Here is a 14,782-nt window from a genome sequence, read left to right on the forward strand (position 1 = left end):
CTCTCTCTCTCTCTCTCTCTCTCTCTCTCTCTCTCTCTCCCTCTCTCTCTCTCTCTCTCTCTCTCTCTCTCTCTCTCTCTCTCTCTCTCTCTCTCTCTATCTCTCTCTCTCTCTCTCTCTCTCTCTCTCTCTCTCTCTCTCTCTCTCTCTCTCTCTCTCTCTCTCTCTCTCTCTGTCTCTCTCTCTCTCTCTCTCTCTCTCTCTCTCTCTCTCTCTCTCTCTCTCTCTCTCTCTCTCTCTCTCTCTCTCTCTCTCTCTCTCTCTCTCTCGTCTCTCTCTCTCTCTCTCTCTCTCTCGTCTCTCTCTCTCTGTCCAGGTGTTCAGCCCATTGGTCTGCTTCTGCTGCTTCTGCCTACTGGGATGTTGTTACTGGTGTACCATGATCCTGGCTAGTCCTCACTCCTGTGTCTGAAGACCTCCCTGGAGATTTGTCTTCCTATCCTTTCCTTGGCAGAAAAAAAAATCACTGTGACTTTTTCTTGGCTTTCCCGATCAGAATCCAATCTGGATTTCTAGGTCATTTTGCAGGATTTTGTAGAGGACCTAGGGCAAAAATTCTTTCTCTCACTCTGCCACCTTGACTCTAGAAATTTCCAGAATGGCTGTATCAAAACACGCTGGGGGTAAGAGGAAGGGTGTTTTGATACAGCCATTCTGGAAATTTCTAGAGAATGTCAAAACAACAAAAAAGGGCACCTTGTACATAAAAACAAATGGAGATTATGATATCTGTGGTGTCTATCTCATGGGGTTGTTGTGAAGCTTAAATGAGACAATATCTTTGGAATACTTCAAAAATTTTAAAATACTTTACAAATGACAGATATCATTGTGATTTTAGGGAATAAGCTTTTAAATCTTTTTTATCTCATAGAACATTGGGATTTCTGAGAGAAACCCCCTACAGGGGTAGGGAATCTATGCTCAAGGATACATGTAGCCCTCTAGGTCTTCAAGTGCAGTACAAATGGATTCAGTCAAAGGGTTTCACTTAAGGACCTAGAAGGCCACATGTGACCTTGAGGCCATAGGTTCCCTACCCCTGTGCCTAGGAGGTATTCTAAAAAGGCTGAAAGTACAAGTGTCTCACATATAAAAACTATTGAATAAATGTTTTGATTTAAAATTAAAAACTATGCTTTTGATATTTTTTCTGCTCTGTTGGTAAAGAAAGTGGTGCATGAATGTCCAAGTCATATTTGCATATGTATAATTACTCCCAACTAACTCCCACCTAATTTGGGTAAGTGATTTTCATGAGATTGAGGCTATATTAAACATAACCTCCAATTTCATGGAGCTTAATGTTGAATAGGTGTCATTGACAGAGTACAAACACTTTGAAAAAAAGTAGAAAGGAATAGGAGAAATAAGAAGAGGAAAGGGGGAAAACAAGCAAACTTGGAAATGTTTCATCTTTTTCAAAATATTTTTTTCTTTCTTTCTTTAAAAAAAAATAAAAAGGCATTTATTAAGCATCTATTCTGTGCTAGGTACTGTGCCAAGCCTTTAGGATACAAAGCACTCCCCTTACTCCCTCAAAAAAAAAAAAAAGGAAGGAAAGTAGGAAGGAAGGAAGGAAAGAGGAAAGAAGGAAAGAAAGAAAGAAAAAAGAAAGAAAGGGAGAAAGAAGGAAATAAAAGAAGAAAAGGAAGAAAGAAAAGAATGAAAGGAAAAGAAACTAGCACCCTTTATATGCTTATATTCTATTGTTTCTAATGAGAAGTAAACAGTACAAGGCAGCCTTTCAGGATGAAGAGACATACAAAAGGTTCCAAATTTATTTTATGGGAAAACATTTTATGAAGGCTGGTTTTGAATTCATATTCAACCTTTACCAAAGCAAACTGAAATTGAAAAGGAAATTGTTCCTTTATCAACTGTCATTGAAAATAAGGCAACTTGTTTCAATTGATCATAGTGCCAGCCTATATGTCTACCCACTTTTTTCCAGCAGAGTTTGGGGCTAGACCAAAGCACATTGGGGTGATAAAGGTTCAAAACATTTGTCCTGATTCAGCTTATGGAGATACAACCTGGCATGCCATTAGCCTCAATGAACTATCTAGTGGTTTTTGGAATAGTAATAACTGACTTAATCTTTACTGAGTTTCCCAGAGAGCTCCTTTGAAGCACTTTGGGATGCTGCTGAAAATCAGCAAAGTCATGGCTTGCAAACATTGTTCTAGGAATGTCTTTGAGACAGAAGTTCTCTTTTTACAGATTTGCATACTGATGTATAAATGAGTCTCATTGGAACTGCTGTTGAGGGTTGATTTGGGGGATAGAATAAAATCTGGTGAATTTTTTTTATTTTTTTTGCTTTTTGGAGGGGGGAAGGTAGGGCAATTGGGGTTAAGTGACTTGCCCAAGGTCACATGGCTAGTTTTTGTGTTAAGTGTCTGAGGTCAGATTTGAACTCAGGTCCTCCTGACTTCAGGGCCGGTGCTCTATTCACTAGACCACCTAGCCGCCTCATGGTGAATTTTTTAGAAGACTTTTTGTTTGCATCTGAATTCTGGACACATCAGCACGTGTGTCTCACTACTGATAATGAACCAGTTCACTGATTGAGGATAATGCACCATCAAATAGGATGAATTGAGCTCAATGGTCACATTATGTGGGAAGCAAAGAAATAAAGCAGAAAACTGGTCATAAGTCAGCAACATGTTTATTCAGCATGGGCAATTTTGCATCTTTAAAAATACTTTTTTTTCTGAGTTAGTGTCAGGTCCATGTTACACCAATGTTCACCTATTTTCTTACATGAAAGTGTTTTTTAATCTTCAAATGCAGTTTGTAGAGAAGATCCAAAAGCATTTAGTTAAATGAGAAAAATGAAATGTATAAGAAATGAATGTTTTTCTCTTAAGTATAGTATTTTTTTTTTGTTCACGTAAGTGCCACTTATATTCCTCATTTTTAGCTTATTTCCAAGCCACTTGCTATTCTTGGCTTGACTGTTGTCCCTTATTGATATGATACTCATACCCCTGTCTTCTAGGTAGGATCTTAGTGTCATGGGGAAGTCAAGTGGTATCCCCAGTGTCTAATGTCTATTCACTCATATGGCACTAAGACCAGAAACTTTTTTCTCCTTTAATACTATTATTTCTATATCCTCTAAATTCTCCCTTTATTTATTATATCATGTATATGGAATGTCACCTAAAACACTTTAAAGTATAAACAGTTTGTTATTACAAACCAAAATGTTAGAAACAGTAAATAAGTTATTATTCTTTAAAATGTTTAAGGTGACACACAATATACAAGATATGACCAATAAATGGAGAATTTGTAAGGCATGCAAATAGAAGGGGGTTTTGTGAGGGCAGGAGTCAAAGTTTAGGGTTTTTTTCCTTCTTTTTACAAGTCTATAGATTTTTGTAATTTGGCTTGGCTATGCCTAGATAACATGAATAAAATTTGATTTGTACTAAAATCCAACTTAGTTAACTTGATGACTTACTCAAGCTTTTAACCCATTTTCTTGTATGTGATATTAATTATCCAGATTGTCTCAGTGTAATTGATTAATAAATTCATATTTAAATGGAAACTGACTCTGTAGCCAAGCCTCACAATAATAGAGGATACTGTTAAAATTTTAACCAAGGTCAAGGTTGTGATTAGACACCACTGTCATTAAAGAAAGCTCATTTGTCTGTGGCAGTCCAGATTCATCTGGTGTTTAGAGGTTATATATTAATTTTTTTTAAAAAAGTTATCACCCAACACGTTTGTAAGGTCTGTTACAATCTTACCTTCCCAGAATAGATGCAAAGCAGTATCACATAGCGAAGAATGTCAGGAACACTTCCTTTGTTTGTTCCCTCAGGGGTGAGAAGTTGACAATTTCCCTTGTCTCACAAGTGCTATATTTTTTATTCTGTCTGTGACAGAAAGGATGCTGATAATTCATTTCCTTTGTGATGCAATGTTGTCAAGCTCTGATTATGTTGTGGCCCAGAAGTCATAAGAACCATATCTCTTGGCAGATAGACATGGCTATTTGCAACTGATCCCAAACTGACTTGTCCAAATGTGGAGATCTACTTTTAAGGTTTTTAAAAATCAACTAATGTGTTAATACACTTTGAGAAGGATATTAGCAACCCAAGTTATAAATTGTCTATGATGTATAGTAAGTTAAACACAACTTTCATAATGTGAAATATTCAAGGAAGAAAACTAGCCAGGCATAATGATCCATACTTTCAATCTTTGCTGGAACTCTTCAGCTTGAGAATTATGAGCTCCAGTGAAATAAAACTGATTGAATGTCCACACTAAGTGATGACATCAGTATAGTGAGTTGGAGAAGGAAGAAGGAGGAGGAAAAAGAGAAAGAGGAAAAGGAGAAAGAGGAGAAGGAAGAAGAAGAAGAAGAAGAAGAAGAAGAAGAAGAAGAAGAAGAAGAAGAAGAAGAAGAAGAAGAAGAAGAAGAAGAAGAAGAAGAAGAAGAAATGGAAGGATATGAGGAGGATGAGGACAAGGAAGAGGTAGTGTGAGAAATTCAAGGAATGAGAAATGACTCCAGATAAACATAACAGACAGAAAAGTAATAGTTATTTTCCAGTTAGACAGAAGATTAAAAAAATATTCATCTCAAGTCAGCACTAGGTGTCCTAATTCTTTTAAATGTTCTTCAATGGATAATCAAATTCAAAAAGACTCACTCATGAGGCAGTCTGTTTCATTTTTGGACAGTTTCTCGTTTTATGGTTATTGAATATGCATCCTAGTAACAAGTAGAACTGGTTCTGGTTTTTCCTCTCTTGAACTCTTCAAAACATCTTCTAAATAATAACTTTGAAAATATTTGAAAACAGTTATCAAATGAGCTTTCTCTTGATCAAACACCTCTCAGTTTATTATAGCATTTTAAAGGTAAAAAAAATTATTATAAGCTTTTGAGGTAAGTAGTTTAACTATTATCCCAATTTATAAATGAAGAAACTGTGAACAATTGAGGCAGAGAATGACTTGTTCATTGTTAGGCAGCTGGGGAATGGCACAGCTGTCACTTAAATTTAGTTTTCCTGACTCCAAGTCTGGGATTCTTTCCTATTTTTTTTCCTTTTGGAGGGCAATTGGGGTTAAGTAACTTGCCCAAGGTTACACGGCTAGTTTTTTTTTGTGTGTGGGTGTTGTGTCTGAGGCCAGAACCTAACTCAGGTCCTCCTGACTCGGGTGGGCACTTTACTCACTGCGCCACCTAGCCACCCTAATTCTTTCCTTTTTAAATGACATTATCTTGGTACCCACTTACAGCATCTGCTCCATCTTGATGTTCCCACATATCCCAAAGTATACAGAAAATAATTCTACCCAGAATACTTGGCTTGCTTCCAATTTATTACATTGTCTCCTCTTCCAGAAGTGTCTTGAACCAAGTCCACAGTGAAAATTATTCTCTTACTAGTCTAGAGTTGATCCCAAGTCATGCATGCTACTCTCTTCTAGCCCTGCAAATACAACACCATCTCTTCAGTAAGAATTCCATCTCCCTGCCACTCTACTATCATAATAATGATATTCCCCCTCATTGGAACTCTGTCCCATATCATTTCATAGAATCCTAGTAAAATCAAACTTCAGAGGTCGATTAGACCAATATGCACAATATCCGAATTATGTGTTCATCCAAGCAGTGTTTGCAGATCTCCTGTACATGAAGCACTCACAATTTCCCTCCACCCTTGATTTTGGAAGTACCACATGAGGTTGGTTTTCCTATCCCTCTAACTTCCCCTTGTCTGCTTTCTTCTGTTATTCTCCTGACTCCTTTGTCCTTTTGACCCTTCTAGTGAATAAAGAGTTTCCAGCCTCTGAGGCAGGAAGAACTGGGTTTAAATTCTGCCAACAAGTACTTGCTGTATATGATGTTGCGTAAGTCAATTAACCCCTCAGTGTTCTGGGCAACTGTCTATGAACAGGTGCTGACCTATGTTGATAAAGGCAGTTTCCTCAACAAGGAATGGAATCATAGGTCCAATCCCCATCTCTATCCCAATTTTCTCATCCCCATCCCTATTTAACTTTCTTTTTCTGGTTGTTCCTTGAAGGTCTGTTTTTAAACTTCCCTCTCCACAGTCTCTCTTTTAATGATCTCATCTAGTAATGACCTCTTTCTACAACATGATTCCCAAATCTACATTTCTAGTCCTTATTTCTCTTATATGTTCCAGAACCATATTTCCAATCATATAAAGAAGTATTCTTCAAACTTTTAAAAAATAAAACACTCTTGTTAATATTTTTTTTTCTCCTGGTGGACATACAAAGGAAACAGGGACGTATTTTCCCCATAACACTAATGTAGCCATTGTGTTGGGCCATAAGGTTATAATTTCCCTGAGTGACTAATGTTCATCTTGGAAGGGGCAAGGTTGGCAACTTGATAGCTGCAGAAGGGAGTGGATTGGGGCTGCATTGGGAGGAAGGAAGGAAAAAAAAGAAAGGAAGGAAGGAAGGAAGGAATAAAGGAAAGAAAGGTTTATTAAGCATCTATTATATGCCATGAAGTTCTAAGTGCTTTAGATATATTATCTCATTTGATTCTCACAATAACCCTGGGAGGTAGGTACTAGTATCATTCTTATTTTACAGTAAGAGAACCAAGGAAGGCAGAGGGTAAGTGATTTGCCCAGGGTCACAGAGTTAGCTAGATTTGGGTTTGTCTTACTGACTCCAGGCCCAGTGTGCTAGCCACTGAGTTACTTAGGTATTGAGTTAAAATAAGTGAAGGATAAGTCTGTTTTTGAAGTGAACATAAGCCATATACATATATATATATATATATATACATATGAATACAATTTTTTTCACAGAGATTGGGCTGCATGAGTGTGTCAGAGCCAACTTGTTAAGTTTTTAAAGTGACTATTTATGCCTCAGAGGTTAGTGAATATTACAAATAAGAACTAGATTTATCGTTTTGTTAATCATCTAGACCAGAGGTTCCCAAACTTATTTGGCTTACCACCCCTTTAAAAAATCACTCAGTTTCCCCATAGAAATCTACTTTCTTTAACCTTTTAATGTTTTTAAAAAATGTGTGTCATTTCAAAAAAATATATAAAATTTTCTTTAAAAAATGAGTTACCTTAAATTTAATAATTTATTGTAAATCTGTGGGTATTTTTCTGCATTGAAATTTTGATGTCACAATATTGCATCATGTAGTTGTATAGTATCATACTATAAACAAATCATTGCATGTGCTGGAGTTTCCAATAATGTGTTACACACTGGCCTGCAAAAACATTTGCTGCTAAGACCTGTCAGGGGACTTGACCACTGATTGGTTATAACTTACATTTTGTGTCCTTCCTTGGAAAATAATGCAACCACTATGACTTTAACTCAGTTTCACAACAGATGAAATATGTACAGTTTTTCAAAATTTTCTTTTCTTCTTTCCATGTGCTTCCACCACCACTTTATTTTATGCACTGTGCCCCAGTTGCATCCAAGGTTACTACTTCCCCCCTGGATTGTTCCAGTGTCCCTCTGGGAGTGGTATCATCCACTTTGGGAAGGTATGATAGACTTTATAGAATGATGGAAAAAAAATTGTTAATAATGTAGGCTAAACTAAAAAGTTGTCATGAGTAAATTTTTTAGAGAACCAGTTGTTAAAGAATTACCACAACACTCTGGCTTGACTTTTGCATGACCCATAGCTCCCTCCAAAGTAATGTTGTCACTCAGTGTTTTTGTTGAATTGACTGTATCTCTGCAAAAAAAATCAACCCTAAAAAAGGCATTAGGAATCTATCCTAAAGATGTAAGTTTTGGTATAGCCAACCTTGTATAAACCTTGTGATTTTGAAAATAAATCTTTCAATCCATACAACATATTGATATCTTGATTATAAATTCACTCAATGGAGAGCATGATATCAATATATTCACCAGTTCATGGGTTTTAAAGATAGGAGAAACCTTAGACATCATCTGTTGTTCTGGGTAACCCTCAGATCTTCAACCTCATTGTTCTAAATTAGATTCTATTTTAATTATTTTTCATTATTGTTCTAAATTAGATTCCATTTTTACTTCTTTTTTTCTGGGGGTGAATGGTCGCTTTGGTCACTTGCTAAGATGTTCAATGCTAAATTGTTTGTAACTGAAAATATTGCTAAGTCGATTATTAAGGAAGCTGAGAACAGTGAGAGCAGCTAAGCTGTCTATTCTGATCAGGAGATCCCAAATCAGGGAATAGGCACTAATTGTAGGAACATTTTGAATGATGATAAGGTATTCAGTCTTACGGATTCACAGATGTGAAAATATAAAGATTGATTTGGCAAGAGTAATCACATATTGATTGTATCCAAATTAATTTCCCCCCTGTATGTTGAGGGCGGGGGGGTCAAATTGGCAAGTCAAAGATCATTATGTGATCTCAGATATTATATGTCTCTATAGCAAAATGGATCATGTCACTATGTTTACTTAATAATCATTGCAGATAACCTCCTTCATTGTAATGTAAAGCCTGCAGCCATGTGATTGGGCATTCCTTTTAAGGGTTTCCTTTTGAATAAAATAGTTATTTATACTGAGGATGCTTTTTGTATTTATTCCCCTGCAAAATCCAAACTGATGCATTTTTATTCTGAAATTTGAATATTTGAATGTTTACCCATCACATCAAGACCTTTTCCCCCTCCAAAACAAACAAGCAAACAAAAATCAAACAAAACCCACACATATACACCCATACCCACAAAGTCAAAATATTTACATTCTATACAGAGAGGTGTTCATTTGGAATTGGCCATATATCCAGTGACAGCTGTGTGGTTCAATGGATAAGATGTTATATCTGGAGTAAAACAAACAAACAAACAAAAAATGAATTCAAATCCATCCTTAAACGCTTACTAGTGTGCAACCCTGGGCAAGTTTGCCTCCGTTTCCTCAACTGTAAAATCAGGATCATCATAGCACATATCTTGCTTGTTTTGAGGTCTAAATGAGATAACATTTATAAAATGTTTAGAAAAGTACCTAGCACAAAGTAGGTACTTAATAAACATTTATGTCAGAAATTGGGCATAGACCAACATCTTACACTGTTTACCATTTAAGGTCAAAATAGACACATGACCCAGTATAAAGAGAGCTATTTTAAGAAAATTTGCAGATCACAGAACGTATTACTTATGAAACTTATGAATTTCATTTATGAGTAAACAAGAGAAAGAGAACAGAGTAAGGAGTAAAATTAATAATTTTGATTACATTAAACTAAAAAAGTTTTATGCAAATAAAAAAAATGTAGCCGAGATCAGAAGGAATGCAGAAGATTGGAAAAATGATTTTCATAGACAGTTTTTCAGATAAAGGTCTTATATCTCAAATATATAAAGCATTTTGTCAAATCCATAAGAATATGAGTCATTCAACAACTGATAAATGGTCAAAAGATATGAACGGTCAGTTTTCCAATAAAGAAAGCAAAACAATTTATAGTTTCTATGAAAAATGCTCTAAATCAGTATTTATTAGAGAAATGTAAATTAAAAAAATCTTTTGAGATTAGCAAAAATGATCGAAAGGGAAAGTGACAAATATTGGAGGGGATGTAGGAAAACTGGAACACTAATTCACTGTCGTTGGAACTATGAACTGATCCAATGATTTTGGAGACCAATCTGAAATTATGCCTGAAGAGTTATTAAACTCTCTATACCCTTTGAACCAGTAATACCACAACTAGATGTATTTCCAAAAATTATTACAGAAAAAAGAAAAGAACCTATATGCTCTAAAATATTTATAACAGCTCTTTTTGTAGTGGCAAAGAATTGGATATCGAGGGGATGCCTATCAGTTGGGGAGTGGCTGAACAAGTTGTGGTTATACTACCATACTATAAGAAACAATGAGCTCATTTATCTTAGAAGAATGTGAATGGACTTGCATGAAATAATAATGAGTGAAATGAGCAGAACTAAGGAAATACTGTATACTATAACAGTAAATATTGTTTTAAGAAAAACTTTGAGTGACTAAGTAATTTTGACTATTTAAATACCCACATTAAATACAAAGGATATATGAAGGAAGATGCTATCTACATACAGAGAAATAATTGCTAAATAGAAGTGTGTATAGAATTATTTTACACATACACACACACACACATATATATGTATATAATATACATATTTGTATCAATAGTAATCATCTTTAGGGTGGGGGAGAGAAAAAAAGGAAAAAAAATTACAACTTATCATATACTTAAAAAGAATAGCAAGTTGCACATATAATAGATTTCCAGTTCCATGTGCAATCATCTTTTTAAATTATGTTATATTATAGAAATGCTTGTTCTATTCTATAAATTAAAAACAAAACAATAATAATAAATGCTTATTTCCTTCCTCCTAGAATGCTAGACTCATTAGGAATTCATCTATTTAACACATCTAGACCCAGAAATGGCAAACCCAGCATCTTGAAAGTACTTTGCTAAAAGAATTCCTCAGAAATATCTCTCAAGTCATATTGAGGTTTACTTTTAATCTACATTTATTCAATTTTAAAACAGTGAACTATGTGGACATACTGCAGGGTTACCATGGGCAGCAGTAAAGGGATGAGAATAAATTTACTTATTATTGAGGGCAAAGATTATCTTTGAATGAATAAATGAACAATCATTTATGAAGCACTTACTTTATTCTATGGTTTAGCCCATTTGCTGAGGTAGTTTTATGGGGATGTGGCTCTTGGACATGCTATAGCTTCTTGAAGCCACACACAGGTTGAGAGTTAGTTAACCAATAGGCTTCAAATCCATCAATGAGTTATGGGTGATGTCTACCCCAAGCATATGAAGACTTTCCCCAATGGTACAGGTGGATGACAAAAGTTTGTTCCAACAGCCATGAAGGCTGCTGAATGAAGTGCTATTGGAGCACTTTGAACTTGGTCAGACATTGAGGACACCAGGGTCATCCAATGCATCCTAGGTTAATGCCAGTCATCTTGACTTTTGTCTTGCCACTATACTTCAATAACTCTGGAAGAGAGGGTGAGGCAGATTACTTTGTGCAACTCTGCCTCAATTAAATCCAATTCACATACAAGTTAAGATGTCACCCATTATCTGATGTCATTGATCCTCTTTGAAAACAAAGACCAAATAGCAACAACACCTTTATTCCAATACCAGTAAAACAAGGCAGCACCTACACTCAAGGAGCTTATATTCTAACAGAAAGGACAAAAAATATAGAATGGTGTCCAGGAAAGAGTGTTTTAGACTTGGAAGTCATAAGGAATGCTGATTAGAGTCATGGAAAAAATGATTGACACATCCTTTCCAGGAATTGATATTCTTGATTTGATTTTTATTTTCTCCAGCATCATCTTTGTTGGTTGTATGATGATGTGAATGAGTTTTGTTCAATTCTTCAACTTGGATAAGGATAGCCTTAGATTTTTCTCTGCTGCTTTTTTTTTTTTTTTGTGCTTTTTGGAGGGCAGTTGGGGTTGAGCGACTTGCCCAAAGTCACACAACTAGTAAGTGTGTCAAGTGTCTGAGGCCAGATTTGAACTCAGGTTTTCATGACTCCAGAGTTAGTGCTCTATTCACTGCACCACCTAGCCACCCCTTCTCTGCTGCTTTCTACAATGCTACAAAAAAAAGTGGGTGTTCCAACTTTAACACTATAAGTCCCTATATGGCTTCTGACCCTTGAATTGATACTTAATTATAAGTTTGAAAAAGTCAAAATTCTTAGAAGATGGGAAAGTGGGTATTGTTGTCTGGATTCAATATTGAGAATTCAATATGAAATCTTGAGAACACTATGTCAAGACATTTGGAAATAACACCCTATTAATATATGAAAATATTATTTACTCAACAATACAATCTATGGAATTATATTTGCAAAATATATTGACATAAAGAATGTAGAGGATTGGATATGAGGTGGATATCAAATAGATCTATTATTATGTTTCTGACACTTCTCTGTTAGATTTAGTAGTTTATCCCAGATTGTATTATGGACCCGAGGTTACAGATGATCTGCTCTACGATCTGTAAGTATTAATTACCCTTAGTGAATTCTGAGCAGATAAATTGTATGTGTCTCAGTGGTCTAGGCTGGCTTTTTAGCTTTAGTGGTCTGGGGATATAGAGACTGGTAGAGGTTCTGCTGTTTGGAGTTGGACATATTGGATATTTATACCTTGTGAAATGGTTAATGTGGTTCAGAGTTGGAGCAACACTGAATAAAAGTGGTTGAAAATATAGAGGTCATGCCTCATTGTATGACTTTATTATCTTATGTTGTATATTGGCTTTTTATTTTAGTAATGTAGGGGTCCTTTTTAATTTATGGGAGTTGCATTTTGTTCCATGGTTTTCAAGGCAAAGTACAGGTGCTGTACATTACATCAAGGCTCTTAGCATGTTGGGTGGATTGCTTTAAAATGAACTTGTAGGATGATGAAAACAGGAGCTACACAGGATAGGCAGGAGCTGTTGTGTTGTGTAACATTTTGAAGAATGCCCGCATTGATGGGATCACAGATTTGAGGGTTTTAATATCTCTGTATTTCAGTTGCTTTAATTAAGGTCAAATAAAAAAGTAAATCATCATATCAGATTTATTTGGAATTCTGTTTCCAGTGGAATGGAAGTCCCTTAAGGGTATCACCTAATTTTTGTCTTTAAATCCCCAGGGCCTATCACAGGGTCTTATACATAGCACGAACTTAATAAATACTTCAAACTGAATTGGAAAAAAATAATACTTTTATTTTACTAGGTGTTCTCAATATCCACAACTAATTGTGGACATGAAGAATCAGAAGGCATGAGGTTATAGGGGTCAAAATGTTTATATGAATTAGACTGATAATTTGGAGATGTACTCACTACTACAAGTAATACTAATTGGGTGCTTTAAAAAAATTCAACCCTCTTCTGAACCAGGAGAGAAGATGAAATTTATTTTATTTTTCCAGGAAAGAGTTCATTTTAGAGTAACCTTATGCAGGAACTTAGGTTTGTTAGTGGTGATAATAGAGTCTCCTCGCCTCTTCTAAAAAGTTCACACCACTGATTTGTGTTTGATATAAAAAGTGGCCTTTCATCACGAAGAATTCGCAAAGTCTGCAAAACTTTTAAATGGAACAAGGTCAAGTCATAATATGAGGATGTCAGGAATCTGGTAGAAAAATGACTTGCAACAAATTGAAGTTGAACATTTACTGAGCACCTGTAATGTATAGAATTTTGTGCTGAGAGTTGAGGAAGATACAAGCATGAATAAAAATTGTACCTGGCCCTCAAGAAGCTTATAGTTTACCACTCTAGCTTACTTCAGTCTCTAAAATAAAAATAAATAAAAAAAATAAAAACCCTAAGACAATCTGATAATAACTCACATAGATAGTGAGGTGCATAATAGATATATATGTATATATCCATCTCTATCTCTATGTATCTATGTATCTATGTATGTATGTATCTATCTATCTATCTAATCTATCTATTTATCTTTGGAATTGGAATGAAAAAGACTTCATTTAGAATTCAACCTCAGGAATTTCTTAGCTATGTGACCCTAGGTTTGTTAGTCACTTAAAGATTATCAGCTTCAATTTTGACATCTATAAAGTGGGGATGATAAATAATGGCTAGGTTCCAGGGCTGCTGTGAAAATCAAATCAGACAGTGTGTATAAAGTGTTTTACAAAACAAAGTGTTATAAAGGGTGCTCCAAAAATTTAAACTATTAAAACTTAAACCAGAACCAACATTTATGATACATCCTGTATAACTGTTAGTTGCTGTTATTATTATTTCTAGAAAATTTTCCCATAGAAATGAAACCAACACAAATAGATTTCCTATTTCATGTTTTTCTCACCATCAGAAGATAAGCAGCCTCTGTCTCTCTATCTTTCTCTGTCACTTTTTCTCTTTCTGTCTCTGACTGTCTTGCCTGTAATTATAGCTGCTTGTTAAAAATAAGGGTGGGGTAGGAGAAAGTAAGTTTGAAATATCCTTCATATTCAACATTTAATGAGCATGCTTCCTTATGTCACTCCTTATTTGTCTAAAGAACATATCACCTCATTTGAAACCACTTAGTGCATGGGATGGAGCAGGAAGTATACTGGTAAAGAAGGATGAATTTCCTTTTTCCATTGAATGCCTATGTGGTTATAGTCCTTCTCCTGTGTACCAAAAAGACGCCTCTCTTTTAGGCACTACTCAGCTGTTTATGGAGAGACTAGGTTTGAGTAGTGGTTATTTACAAGGAAGGAAGGCAGTTTTGGTGTAATAAGAAGTGTGGAAGTGAAAATTAGGAGCCTAGAGATATAATCTTGACTCAAGTAAACAAAACAAGGCATATACAGGATAAATAGAAAAGAATAAACCAAGGGAAGGCACTAGAAGAAGGAGGGGCTGGGGAAGGCTTCCTGTGGAAGATGGAATTTTATTTGGGACTTAAAGGAAGCCAGGGAAATCAGTAGGTAGAGTTGAGGAGTTCCAGGTGTGGAGGCAGCTGGAGAAAATGCCCCCAGCTGAGAGATAGAATATCTTGTTCTTGGAATAGATGGAAGGCTGGGGTCCCTAGATTGAAGATGATTTGTGGAAGAGTAGGGTGTAAGAAGACCAAAAATGTAGGAGGAGGCTAGGTGATGAAGGGCTTTGAATGCCAAATAGAGTCGTTTGTATTTCCTCCTGGAGGCAGTTGTGAGTCCCTGGAATTTATTGAATGAGGAGGGG

This window comes from Petaurus breviceps, unplaced genomic scaffold (assembly GCF_028583685.1).
Source record: "Petaurus breviceps papuanus isolate PSGF00001 unplaced genomic scaffold, PetGlider_PUasm1.0 90750, whole genome shotgun sequence".
Taxonomy (NCBI): domain Eukaryota; kingdom Metazoa; phylum Chordata; class Mammalia; order Diprotodontia; family Petauridae; genus Petaurus; species Petaurus breviceps.